Source organism: Hesperophylax consimilis, chromosome 16 (genome assembly GCF_061612785.1).
Source record: "Hesperophylax consimilis isolate HC1 chromosome 16, BYU_Hcon_1.0, whole genome shotgun sequence".
Taxonomy (NCBI): domain Eukaryota; kingdom Metazoa; phylum Arthropoda; class Insecta; order Trichoptera; family Limnephilidae; genus Hesperophylax; species Hesperophylax consimilis.
This window is the reverse complement of record NC_142851.1, coordinates 7,975,297-7,988,258: the sequence shown is the minus strand read 5'-3', so window position 1 is coordinate 7,988,258 and position 12,962 is coordinate 7,975,297. Positions and strand designations below refer to the sequence as shown.

General features: G+C 34.8%; 1 long non-coding RNA gene across 1 annotated transcript; it reads right to left on the bottom strand.

Annotated features, from left to right (window-relative positions):
- Window positions 1-370: 370 nt before the first annotated feature.
- Window positions 371-2,343, bottom strand: LOC149416654 (uncharacterized). Its single transcript, XR_016303438.1, has 4 exons — window positions 2,153-2,343; window positions 2,014-2,076; window positions 1,829-1,912; window positions 371-1,717 (listed from the first exon to the last, which is right to left on the bottom strand). It is a non-coding gene; the product is annotated as an uncharacterized LOC149416654 (long non-coding RNA).
- Between the last annotated feature and the right edge of the window lie 10,619 nt (window positions 2,344-12,962).

Below are 12,962 nucleotides of genomic sequence, written 5' to 3'. Positions count from 1 at the left end.
AACTATCTATAGATTGATAACTCCGCCCTCTTTCCATACGTTTGCTTTCGTCAAGTTTTAACCATAGATCTGGCAAATTTGAATACACCACACATCGCCGACGTCACAGCACACCATCGACAAAGGATAGAGGAAATTTAAAAAAAAAGGCGCAACCATAGACAATTTAATTCTGCTTCGGAACCTACCTAAAACCCAATTCATTAGCCTAAAACATAAGTAAAATGTCACCCAAGACCACAAGGTCCCATCTGACAAAGCCCTGTCCTAAGAAAGAAATGACCTTTAAAGTAACTTCCTTTACAGCTCATTTTCTCAGGACAGCGTTTTATCAGAAGGAAGCTGAAAATCAAACTCATAATTACATGTACAATAATTTTATTTTTTAAATATAAACATGAAATACAATAATATAAGCACAAAACACATTTAGAAGGTGAAATTACTGTATCGATATAAAACTAGCTGTTGGAAATGACAGTTATTTTCTTTCAACATCCAACGGCAATTGAAAAAAAATATTGTCAATAAGGCAGTCAACGATTCAACCTACTGTTTTAGCGTCTAATTACATTATTATTATTTTTGTTTCCCTCCCACTTATCTTATTACTTAAATATTTATACCTTTCATATATAAATAGTAAGTATATAATACTTTTTAGTTTAAAAAACTTTATATGCCTTTTAGATATTTTTAACTTAGGAATAGTACACAACATAAAGAATGTAACAGTGTAAACAGAAAAGTAAATTTAACAATAGGTTATTGTTTTAACAATACATATTGGCACCTGATAAATAAATAGGGTATAATAATAACAAATAAAAACACCAAATACAAGAGTAAAATTTAAAGAAGGTGTTGAGAGAATATTCATTATGATGTCAAGTATGTAATAAAAAAGTAGAACTATATATAAACTAGACATATGAAATAAACTAATTCGACTATTTTTTTATTAACACTAGTCGGTGACTGAAAATGGGCTGCAGACTAATACAGCCAAACTGAATAATGTAAACTCCGCATCAGAGAATATTTGGCTTAAAATTACAAACGATAACAATATTTCACTTGTATATTTATTTTTTAGTTATTATTCTACTACTCATATAGAGATGTCAATAGAAAATGAATTGGCAAGGATACACCACAACCATACAATGGACCTGATTTAATGAGGAGCATGGCAGTACTACGATATTTAAAAGACGCTTATAGGAACAAATTGTGGTCCTAATTGGTTTTAACTTAGTAAAATAAATTAGTTATGACAACCATTTCTTCCTATATTTAGCATATTTTAAATGTTGCAGTACTGCCATTTTCTTCATGGAGTCAGGTCCATTCTATGGTAGTGTATCCTTGCCAATTAATTTTCTATTGACATCGGTACACCATGCATTGATTATAAATGGTACAGTAATTTTGATAATGAATTGAATTTTTTTTTATGTTCGTTACAATTAAGCCAATCAAAACATATATATTTGGCAATGGTTTCTTCAATAACGGGCACAAGATATAAATTTTCGCAATTATAATTCAGTACATACTCGACGACATAATGAATTTCAAGAGCGTTGATAGCAAATTTCTTAGTGGGATCATATGGGTCACCTATGCAAGATATTTTACATCTATGTTCTGCCATCCCCTGTGCACCAAGAGCAACGCTGCTGGTTGCAGAGAAGACTGGGTCCTGCACTCATTTCTGGAAAAAATATATCATAGTTCTTGAAGAAATTGAAGTAAAGATTGACATATTAGAGGAACAAAACTAACAATACTATTCCCTTTTAAGTAATATAAAACAGATATGTACCTCCATGTTCTACTGCCATCCCCTGTGCAGCAAGATCAACACTGCTGGTTGCAAAGAAGACATGACTGGGTCCTGCACTTATTTCTGGAAAAAATATATCATAGTTCTTGAGAAATTGAAGTAAAGATTGACATATTAGACGAACAAAACTATTCCCTTTTAATTAATATAAAACAGATATGTACCTTCATTTTCTACTAGCATCCCCTGTGCAGCAACGGGTACGCTGCTGGTTGAGATGTTACGCTCTGAAATAAATATAATTATTAGACCGAATTAACAAAACATATAATTATTATTATAGGCTGATGCAGTATAGAATACCTTTTAGGATGTAGTCATGATACGTGCTGAACACCATTCTCGAAATGGACTCTCAGAGGTTATGGTTGGAAACTTGTGTCGAATTGTCTCTGTCCGTACATCCTTTCACACAATACGTTTTAAGGACTTTATCGGTAGGCATATAAATGTTATTTATCACACATAAATCAACTGTTTCACACAACCAGATATTTGACAATTTTATGATGACAAACAACGGCGTCTGTCAAACTTTTCTTACAGTTGAGGCCCCTAGAAACAAAGACGGAAGTGTCCACCAAACGTCAAAAATGAGTTGAATATGCAGTTTTATAGAGAAAGGTTCATTCTATCTCGAGAATATATCTGATTTTAATATAATTGTCATTAAACCATAGTATTTTGGCTTTAAAGTTTTGTTGTTGTAACAAATACGGCAGTGTCCACCTCCTTCCGAAACAAAAGCGGCAGTTTTTCAAATAGCCAATCAGGAGCCTTTATTCATAATGGCGGCCGTACTTGAATTCATACAAACTCATGCGGAAGCGTGAGTGAATCGTGTAGTGAAAAGTTGTTATTTTTTGTGGAAATAACCATTTATTGTTAGTGGACGTCAAATATTCCAAGAATGGAAACTTTCCCCGATATATTGCCACCGGAATCAGTGAGAAAACGTGTCAAACAACCGCATAAATGGAAGGCAAACATCGCCAAGAAAAAAAGGTAAACCGTCATCATGTTGTAGGCAAATGTCAAAATATGACATTTTTAGATTTATCTGAATTTGTTCACAATTTTTTTTCACAATTAATCAAGTAAGGGGAGATGTCTACTAAATAATAGTAACTAATCGTTTTAATATTATTCACAGATATTCTCCAACGTGTTTACCTGCAAATATGATAAATCCCAGTTTAATTGAGGCTAATCAAATTTCGGTTAATCCTTTAAAATTACGAGATGTTGCAAAACTGCTAAATATCCACTTTGGCGGTGACTGGAGAAATATTCCCGAATTGAATTTCTACTCGAAATTATGTCCAACTACTTCTCTTGTACCTCAAGAAGAAGAAGATGATTATGTTCACATAGAATGTAATGAGGAATCGGCAGAAATCGTGTCAGACTTATTAATGATTTAGTTAATTTTTGTATTATTTTATAATTTAGTTAACTTTTCTTTAAATCTATTTTTACCTTTAATTAAATCTATTTTACCTTTTTTAAATCTATTTTCTGTTATCCAGAATTTATGAAAATTTCTAAGATAGAAGTGACCTATCAACTTTCAATAATATCTTCAAGAGGAACTCAACTGCAACTTTTTCAATAAAAAAAAATCTTCCTAAAAATATTGTTTTCTTACATTGACTGCAACATCTTTGAAATTGTCATTTACATCAAAACCGGCAGTTTCCAACTGTTTGTGAAACAAAACAGCAAGTGTCCAAAATGGTCAAAATGATTGAAACAAAAACGGAAGTGTCCATCAAAAAAATTAATTTTTTAAAGAAACTGGGGCATTTAGATACATAGATGATTTAAAATAGTATTCTTAAACCGGTTTACTATCATATTATTAAAATTTCCTTGCATATTGATGAATAACGGACTGATTAAACGTTTTTTTTAGATTGCCAACAATTTAACAAAGTGGACACTTCCGTCTTTGTTTCTAGGGGCCTCAGTTTTTTAGAGGAAGTGAAATGGCGGGAAGCATGAGTCGGCCACCTAGCGGCAAGAACACGCATTACACCGTTTGCGAACCCTCTCTTTCTGGCGCACGAGTCTTATGGTAAAGTGAGCGAGAAACAAAAAAAATACACATCGCCTACGTCACAAACATAGATTTTTACCATGTCTATAATTTGTGTTGACGTTTTTGAGCGGAGTTATACCCCCCTGGTGACTAACGAGTCTAACGACTGCCTGCGCGGGAGGATGCAATTAATCGGCAGTGATCGTAGAAGATCGGGCGACTTCGTTGTGTGAAGCGAAGTTCGTTGTATGAATCGTGAAATGAACGAAAAGGAAGTTCGTTGTGTGCAGCATTCGCTGTGCGAGGCGTTCGTTGTGTGAGGCACCACTGTATTATGCTAGTTACCCAAAAGTTATTTTTAAAAAAATTATCCATTTGAGTGTTTTGTATCCATATTGGCAATACGGAACGAAATCACCTCGGAGTTGGTCTGGCCGTAACGGATGTTTTTTTTTACAGATATTATTTTACGTAAACATATGAAATTAAAGTAAGAATATCGGAATACTTCACCAAACAAACACAAAAGTGACCAAACGGAAAAAATAATAAAAAAACATCGATTACTCGGGACAACACAACACTAGAATATCGAATATCGATTTATGACTACGTGACATCACTTCGCACAAATACATACGTATTTATCTAAACCCTGTCCCCCGACCCTTACCTCCCGAATACTGAGCGAAAGGGACACATGCAGCTCGGGCCACAAATACCTAAATGAAATCTTCAAAATCGAGGTTTTGTATTCCCGATTTTTCTCCTCCAAAAGTTAACCGATTTTCAATTTTTTTTACCAACTACATAAGAAGAAACTATTTTATGTCGGACCGTTTTGCTTTTTTTCAAAATATATTGTCTAGTTTGTAGACTGAACGTCTTTTGACTGCGTTTAAATCAGGCAATTTTATTGATTTTTGGAAGGTGATAACTTCTATAAGAAGCAATTTATCAACAAAAAAACAAAACGTACCGACACGCAAGTCGCCGATATCTATTTTATGTTAAAAAAATATTTGCTCTAGGGTTAAAATCCAGAAAGATAAATGGGGACTACTTTTGTATGGAAAAATCAACGCCCGTTTAGGTCTTAATGGAGTTACCTACATTTACTCTTCTTTCAATATCTCTGTCAGCCTTCCCATCTCTCGGAAACATGCTTCCTAAATACACAAACTCATCCACTTGCTCCAAGTATTCCTCATTCACAGCTATATTGCACACTGTTTTCGTACTCTCTCTTTCGAACACCATTACTTTAGACTTACTTACATTCATCATTAACCTGTTAACCGGGGAATTCCGTTTTGAATTACGCAGCATATAACGGGCGCGAACTCCTTCACTAGGACGTATCAGTACGTCACGCCCGGAGGACGTAATTTCAAATCATTATTTTTTTAATTTATGCATTATAAAAATGAAAACAAGGAATAAAAAAATAGAAACTTTACAAACAATTATAAAGATTACAAAAAATATAAAAAAGGTTATAATTACAGAACAATAAACAAAAGCCCACAGATAAAAGAGAAACATTGAGTTTAAAAAATTAAAATATGTAAAAATTAAAAACTCAATTTCCGTGTGATATGCTCGGAAATATACGTCCCGCTCTATATATTTCAAGGACGTATTCATATGTCCTACCCGTACCCGATATTGTTTACGTTTGACGTATTTATACGTCCCGCCCGGTTAACAGGTTAACTCATTCTTCATGCATACTTCATTCATCCTAGACACGAGAGACTGTAGATCATCCATATTATTAGCAATCAGCACCGCAACATCAGCATACAACAGGCAACATACATAACACTGTAATGATTTTAACGTTCTCCCTTCAGTTTATATCGGGTATATATTTTGGTAAATACCCCTCTCCCGCGCAAAACGAATCGATGATTCTACCTTCTTACTTCGTGAAAAGTAATGATTTCTCCGGTCTGATTTGCAACTTCTCGCGGTACATCAACCCTTCAATCTTATCGAATTAATATGTCACGTTGTGTCAATTTTTTATTTCGACAGTGATTAATTCATTGAAGGATCTTTTTAATTGGTTGTGGTAACTTTGGTTCTTTTTAGATGAGGCGTGTTACATTCTGTATGGTTTTAAAATAAGACAATGACCGACTACCCTGATTTTAACTACCCTTTTCCTACCTTGTTTGCTCGCCAAAACGTTTCCGGTTACTGCAGTCGATGATGTGCTAATACAATGGGGCAATTAAATGCAAGTACATGAAATTCTCTATAGACAAATTCAATTCAAGATGCACAAGATTCTAGGTTAATGATTTGACTATGGATTGTTAATTTTGTGAGTTATTTCTACGAGTAGGTTTTTTTTTTAGGAATGGCTAGAAACAAAACATGTGTTGCTTTCGGTTGGTCTCCGTCCAAATCCCATCCGTTAACGTGACCAGCTCGAGAGCAGTCAAGTTCCCGGTCCAACCCCAACTCCTCCAGAAATTAATTAAATATCGCTCAGCGACAGGTGAAATAATGACATGTTTTGCGTCCTGCCGGAGGGTGATGAAGGTAGGATTCCTTTGAATTCGGATATGTAGGTCTTTGGTGGTAAATGATGATGTTGATGATGAAGATGATTGATGAAGATTCATCTTATACCGTTAGGTACAAGGAGCTGCTCCGGTCCGGTAGCCATGATAGCCTGGTGTCAGGAACCATTCGAGGTACGTGGGTGGCGCGAGGTTTAGATCGCGTCAACCTCCCCCAAATCAATGATGAGTTAAGCTCCGCCAGCATGCCGAAAGTTAGGAGTCCACTCTACAAACCAGACCACTATATGGTTCAACTGTTGTCCGGACATGGGGAATTCAGGGGGAGACTTCACAGATTCTCCCTGTCACCCCATCCCAACTGCGCCTGTGGCAATACGGACCAAACCGCCGAGCACATTCTGTGGCACTGCGAGATAATGACGGATGCGAGGGATGAATTACTGAGAGGCCTAGATGTAATCACGAGACCGGTTTGGAACGCCGATCTCGTTTCGAACAAGACAAATTTCGAATGTCTGAGGAAGTATGTTAAGTCATGGGTTGAGAGATGGCCAGCTTTGAGAGTCGCTGACTAGAGTAAAATCAATCATAACCTGGTGTACTTGCTCCTGACTTCCTTGACCATGATTTGTATACTCTTTTACACCCTCGCCAGATTTTGCTGATAATTGTTCTTCACCCAGCTCAGATGATAAACACCAGACCCAGGAGCAGCAGCTCCCATCTTTGTGGATACCTTGAAATGATATATATATATATATATATTTATTATTTTTTTTTTTGCTATGGAAATTGTAGCTTCTACCAATTCTCCGTTCTTTCATACTTTTGTTTTATTTTTGCTTCATAATTTTCTTTATAGTTTCCTCACATTTCTCTTCTGCTTTCTTTTCTTATATTCTGTTATTCAGGTTATACACCCATATAGAAGACACCTTTAGGGGCAACACGAGTCCGGGATGAAACTGAACATCAATGTTCTGTCAATGTCCATTTTCCCCACAAGGGGGTGGATAAACCTCGTCCCCTCATACGGCCAACGGACAGACCCCGGAAACAGGATATCCACAAACCTACCGCGCCTCCCCCGAGGACAGTAGCAGGTTTGAAGGATGGTCGGTCGACCTTAGGGGATCTTCCTCCCCGCCTCCGACGACTCGACGCATCTCTCCCTAGGGTCTTCGGGTATCCACTCCCCCATCTCCCAGTTACACTTTCTTCAGGGCACCACCGAGAAATCGGCTAAGGGGAGCGGTCCCCTGACTTCGTAACCGATCAACCCAATCACCGACTGACTCGCCTCGGGACCGCCGAAAAGAATGTGGATTATTCCTCTCCGGACCAGCACCAGATGTTTTTCGTTTATACTTTTGTTTTCTCTAAATTACTATGCACATACTATGTAGACAAACAGTCTACACCAGTTGTTTTTATTTTTGTATTTATTTTTTTCCCCTTCTACTAACATAGAAACAGAGGCAAGTATTCTACTAACAAACTAACATTGTACACAGTAAGCACTCGCAGACTGCTTCCCTAAAAACGTATGCGGGGACATTCGAGGTTTAGCTTCGTTCTTATTAAATGTAGAGTCGTTCTTAACAAAAAAAATTAGCGTCCTTGCAAGAGCCCTGAAGGGGTAACCATAAGTTACCTATACCGGGGCGGGTAAGTGGTGGGATCCTCGAATGCTAACCTCAAACATGAACATATACTGAAGTGGTTTGCATCAGCAACGTCAGGAGTTCGGGAGTCCCGTGAACACTCCTCTGGTTTACGCTCGTAAGAATAAGTTAGATCCAGCTTCAGTTTGTTCGCCTTCGCCTCTGCAGTCACGCTACTCCAAATAGCTCCTGGCTCCAGCCTATACAGCTTCTCGTTCCAGTAGAGGTAATGACACATGTTCATCATATGTGCAATACAGAACATACTTTAAGTCTTTCGTCCACACTCAAAATAGTCATATCAATATTTAATTTGGATGAAGGCACCCATCCGACATAACGAATGTTTCCGGGACGGGAGGTCTTACTCCACTTTCAAGTCATGGTCACTCGCTCTATCGTTTGTTACCTTCCGTCCGCTTCAAATATCAAAGAATGGTAGAAAATGGTATCCTCGACTTCCGGCGCTAAGAATCAGGGATACAGGAATTATCAGGTCGTGAATCTGAAATCATCCGATCTCCGTCACCTCAAACGGAGTTCAGTCAGAGTCAATTCCCAACTTGACCCCTTCCCTTGATCCCTTCAGTTCAGTGGCGTGTCGGCCTACCAGTTTGTTCGCCTTCCAAATTACCAACCTAATTCTAGGATGTATTAAATATTTACGATATAATAATTTTATCTTTAAGTCTTCTTGCGAGATTTTAATTCAATTAAGCAACTCCCAAACTCGTCCTGTTAAATGTGATTTACCTCGCCAGTCACAATTATAATTCGTCTAAATCCTTAGAAAAATTATGTAACTATATTTAACGGCGTATTTCCTACTTAAAAGGTCACTTAGCATTGCTTAACGGAGTTGAATTGTTTCTTATTGACCTTGTTAGGGTTTTTTTTCTCTACCCACCCTAACCTGCCAAATTGGTCGCTACTCCACTGAATAAAATCTGAGAATTCAAAAAACCATCACGGAGGTCTCTGCTAAACGCAGGGCATGTTCCAAGTTTTTTCTCTAGCATCATAAATTCAAGCACTTGTTTTTAAAATGGCCAACTCCAACATCTGGTAAATCCCTATTTCGTGAAGTCAACTGAAAAATTCTTTCTCACCATAATAAATCAATAAGGTAGGTGTTGCCGGTGTATTTCGAACTTTCATTAGGCCTCTCTGATTGGTTGCATCTTATCTTTTGGCGTAGATAAAAAAAACGACACGCCCCGGTTCCCTCTAGTTCTCAGCATTTTTAACTAGATGTCACCCCTGACCACGTTTTGATTGCAAGTTCATCACAACACCAACATTATTCAAATTCCTCATTACCTTATCCAAATGTGAATATTAAAGATAAAGCTCCTCCTATATAACGTCGTAAAATTTCTTAAGATCTGCAATCGGCATCAACAAGTCAACGAATGAATTGCCTCTAATTATTAGTTCATTATTAGTTTTATTATTATTATTATTTATTGTATGATAATAATTATTTTACAATTATTATTTTACATTATTATTTTACAGTAATATTCATTTTTCAATAATTATTGTTTTACAATAATAGTAGCAAAAAACATACATTCTTGGTGTTTATAACTACTCCACAAATTGGTAAGAATTTAAATTTATTTTTAAAATGTTTCTGACCTTCTTCACCCGTTTACTAGCCATATAATTTATACACATGAAACATAGATATAAGATATAACTTAGTTGGTCGATGACATGTAGCGTGTGTGTATTACTGTGCACATATTAAAGTGTGTGTACCTAAATTATGCAGGCTGCATGCATATTAAATCTGAACAGTAGAATTAAAAAAAAAATGGTTTTAAATTTTTTTAAAGTATTATTTAAAACTCAATTTAAACACATCCCTTTAAGTATGATTTGTATAAAATTTAAAAAAATAGTTGTTTTTAAATTTGTTAATACTAAATTTAATTAAATAATATTTTGTTTTTAACTTTTTAACCCAATTGAAAATATAAATATTAACTATCATAAAACTGAAATATATAATATTACGTAAATTATTAAAGTATTCGAAAATAAATCGGTTTTCTATAAATAATAACATTCATTATTTTGTTATTTATGAATTGTTATGAAAAATCAGTTGTACAAAATAAACCGCAATTGCAATTTATAACATTACTATTCTATTGACATACTGAATTCCTAAATCTTCGGTCGATAACGTGTCATGACAAGGCTTCCCATAAACTAATCAAAAAAGTTGTTGTAATCTTGTGCCTAAGATAACAGAGTTGATCCAGCAGATAACGGAAATATATAATAGGCAAGAAGGACAGGGTGTGACGTGGCGGGGGGCGGGGGTTAAATAATTTCAAACTCATGGCAATTTTTTTTTTTTAATTCTGTGTTTGATAAGAAAGTGCCTGTTTTCTAAGAAACATATTTTCAAATCCACCCATAAAAACAATAGATTTATTAAGAGGATGTGGCCTTTTTCATACAAAACTTAAATTTCGATTTGAGGTGAAAATACGTAACACAAGTGAATAATATTGGCATGGCAAATATCTAGTAGGTACGAATAGGAACTATTTTATTTGCTTGTATTTTAAATTATAAAATACAGACCATTGAAGAGTCAATATTTTATTGTTTTAGAGGCAACTTGTGAGTTAACAGTAATTTAAAAAAAAATAATCTTACGCAACGTACTATGCTTACATAATAAAATAATCTTACTCAACCTACTATGCATATGTAATAAAATAACCTTAGCCAACCTACTATGCTTATATAATAAAATTAAATAAATTTTTGTAAAATAAGCATTTTTAAGGGTAGAAATTTATATTTAATTTATGCACAACGATTTTAAATTTAAGCCCATCAAAAACCATTTGACCCATTATTGGGTTAGCTGGAAGAAATAGGACGTAACCTATAAGCTATAACCCTTTGTACTCTTTTTGTGCAATAAATATATTTTTTAATTTTTATATTTCACCATATTTTCATAGTAGATAGGGCAATTTAATTTTAAATATCTTTTTAATTGTCAACGTTGCCACTATATTCATGAAAAATTGATTTATTTAAAATTTAAAATTACGTAAACAAATACTAGAAATAATAATTATTCAGTTTGGTAGGGATTTTTGCCTCAAAACATTTTGTTATGTATGAAAATGACTGAACAGCCTCTTCAAGTATGCGGATAATTTAACGTTTTAATGGTACCCTAAATTATGTATATTTTCACAGATCTGTGATGGCGCAAGTTATCCAAATTGAAGCATTGTCTTCGTCTCTTGAAAACTTATCAGTAAAGGATGTCATTGGATACCCGAAGTATTCTGACGTACGAACTCGTCGGGACACCTTCACAGGGACATGGCCACGAGGCATGCGGCAGACAGCAGACGCGTGCGCTGAGGCGGGTTTCTTTTACACCAACAGCGGGGACAAGATTGTTTGCTACCATTGCGCCATTGTCATCAAGGACTGGATAGATTCAGATATTCCATGGGAAGAGCACGTTACCAGGAGCCCTAATTGTGGCTTCCTTCTTAAAAAAAAGGGCATTGATTTCATCCTAAATGTCCAAGAATGTAAGACAACTTGCCAAAAAGACGGACCAATTCCCATTTTGACTTGCAAACACGCTCCGATCATCGTCCACCAAGATGCCCAAAAGCTTCCAATCATCATCAACCCCGAGGCTGTAGAAAATTCTTCTTCAACACGGACTGGTCCGACTGTATGTAAGAGATGCAAGTTGCGCAAATCAAATGTCGCATTTTTAACCTGTGGTCACGTCAACACCTGTAATGTTTGCTCTCCGCATATAGAGGAATGTCCAACTTGCAGTAACACTCCTACCGACGTTGTGAGGATATATTATGCTTGATAACGCGCAATAGCGCATTCTGGCATATATCCTATATCAGCACTGGGTGGGTTCATAAAAGCACAGCCTACACATAAAAATCCATAAACAGGACAATTATTATTGTTAAAAAAATCTAAATTTTGAATACAAAACTATGTAAGTTGCAAACTTTTATCAATCTTTCTTTCAATTTTTATTTAATATTTTAACATTCACATAAGTATTTTACTTATAAATTATATTTCTTTCAAAAAACAGTAAAAAACTTATTAGAAACATGTTTACTATAGGTTTTTAAAAATGTATTAATGAGAATGTAAATTTTTTGGTTTAGATTTTAATTTTCATGTATTTTATAATATATTTTTAGTGCATTTTTCATGTATTTGTAATTTGCTTGCATTTTAAACGCATTTTTTTAGATATTTTTAATTTTGTTAAGATTTATTTAAATATTATTAATAACAGAATTCGCACTATTTTTGTGTCTTAGAACAGAACAATATTTCAAAAATGATATTAACTGGTTGAATTTTTTTAATAAGAGTAAATATGTAGGTATATAAATATATTTTGTCTTGTCTTGTGACTATAAAACTGTAAATTATAGCAAACAAAACTTTATACTGTTCCCGCAACTCCTGTAAGTAAAATGCCGTAATATATAACTAATGAATAATATACTACATAATGCTAAGACAGGATGCAGTTGAAACATAGTCCTATATTTTATCAAAACAAAGGTTTAAGTTAAATGAAAAGGAAAAACGTAGAAATAATACAATAAAAATAAAAAATCTTTTATAAATCTAAAATTTTGTTTTAATTTTATAAATATATACAAGATGCATGCAAATCATATACTAATAATGCAAATACGTTAACGAGACGAATATCAAACTGGCTTTTGTCACTAAATCCAACACTACACTACACACTTTACCTATTCACGGTTATTGTAAAGTTTAATACTACGATATCTTCCCTTCCTTGTTCACAGTTCACTACT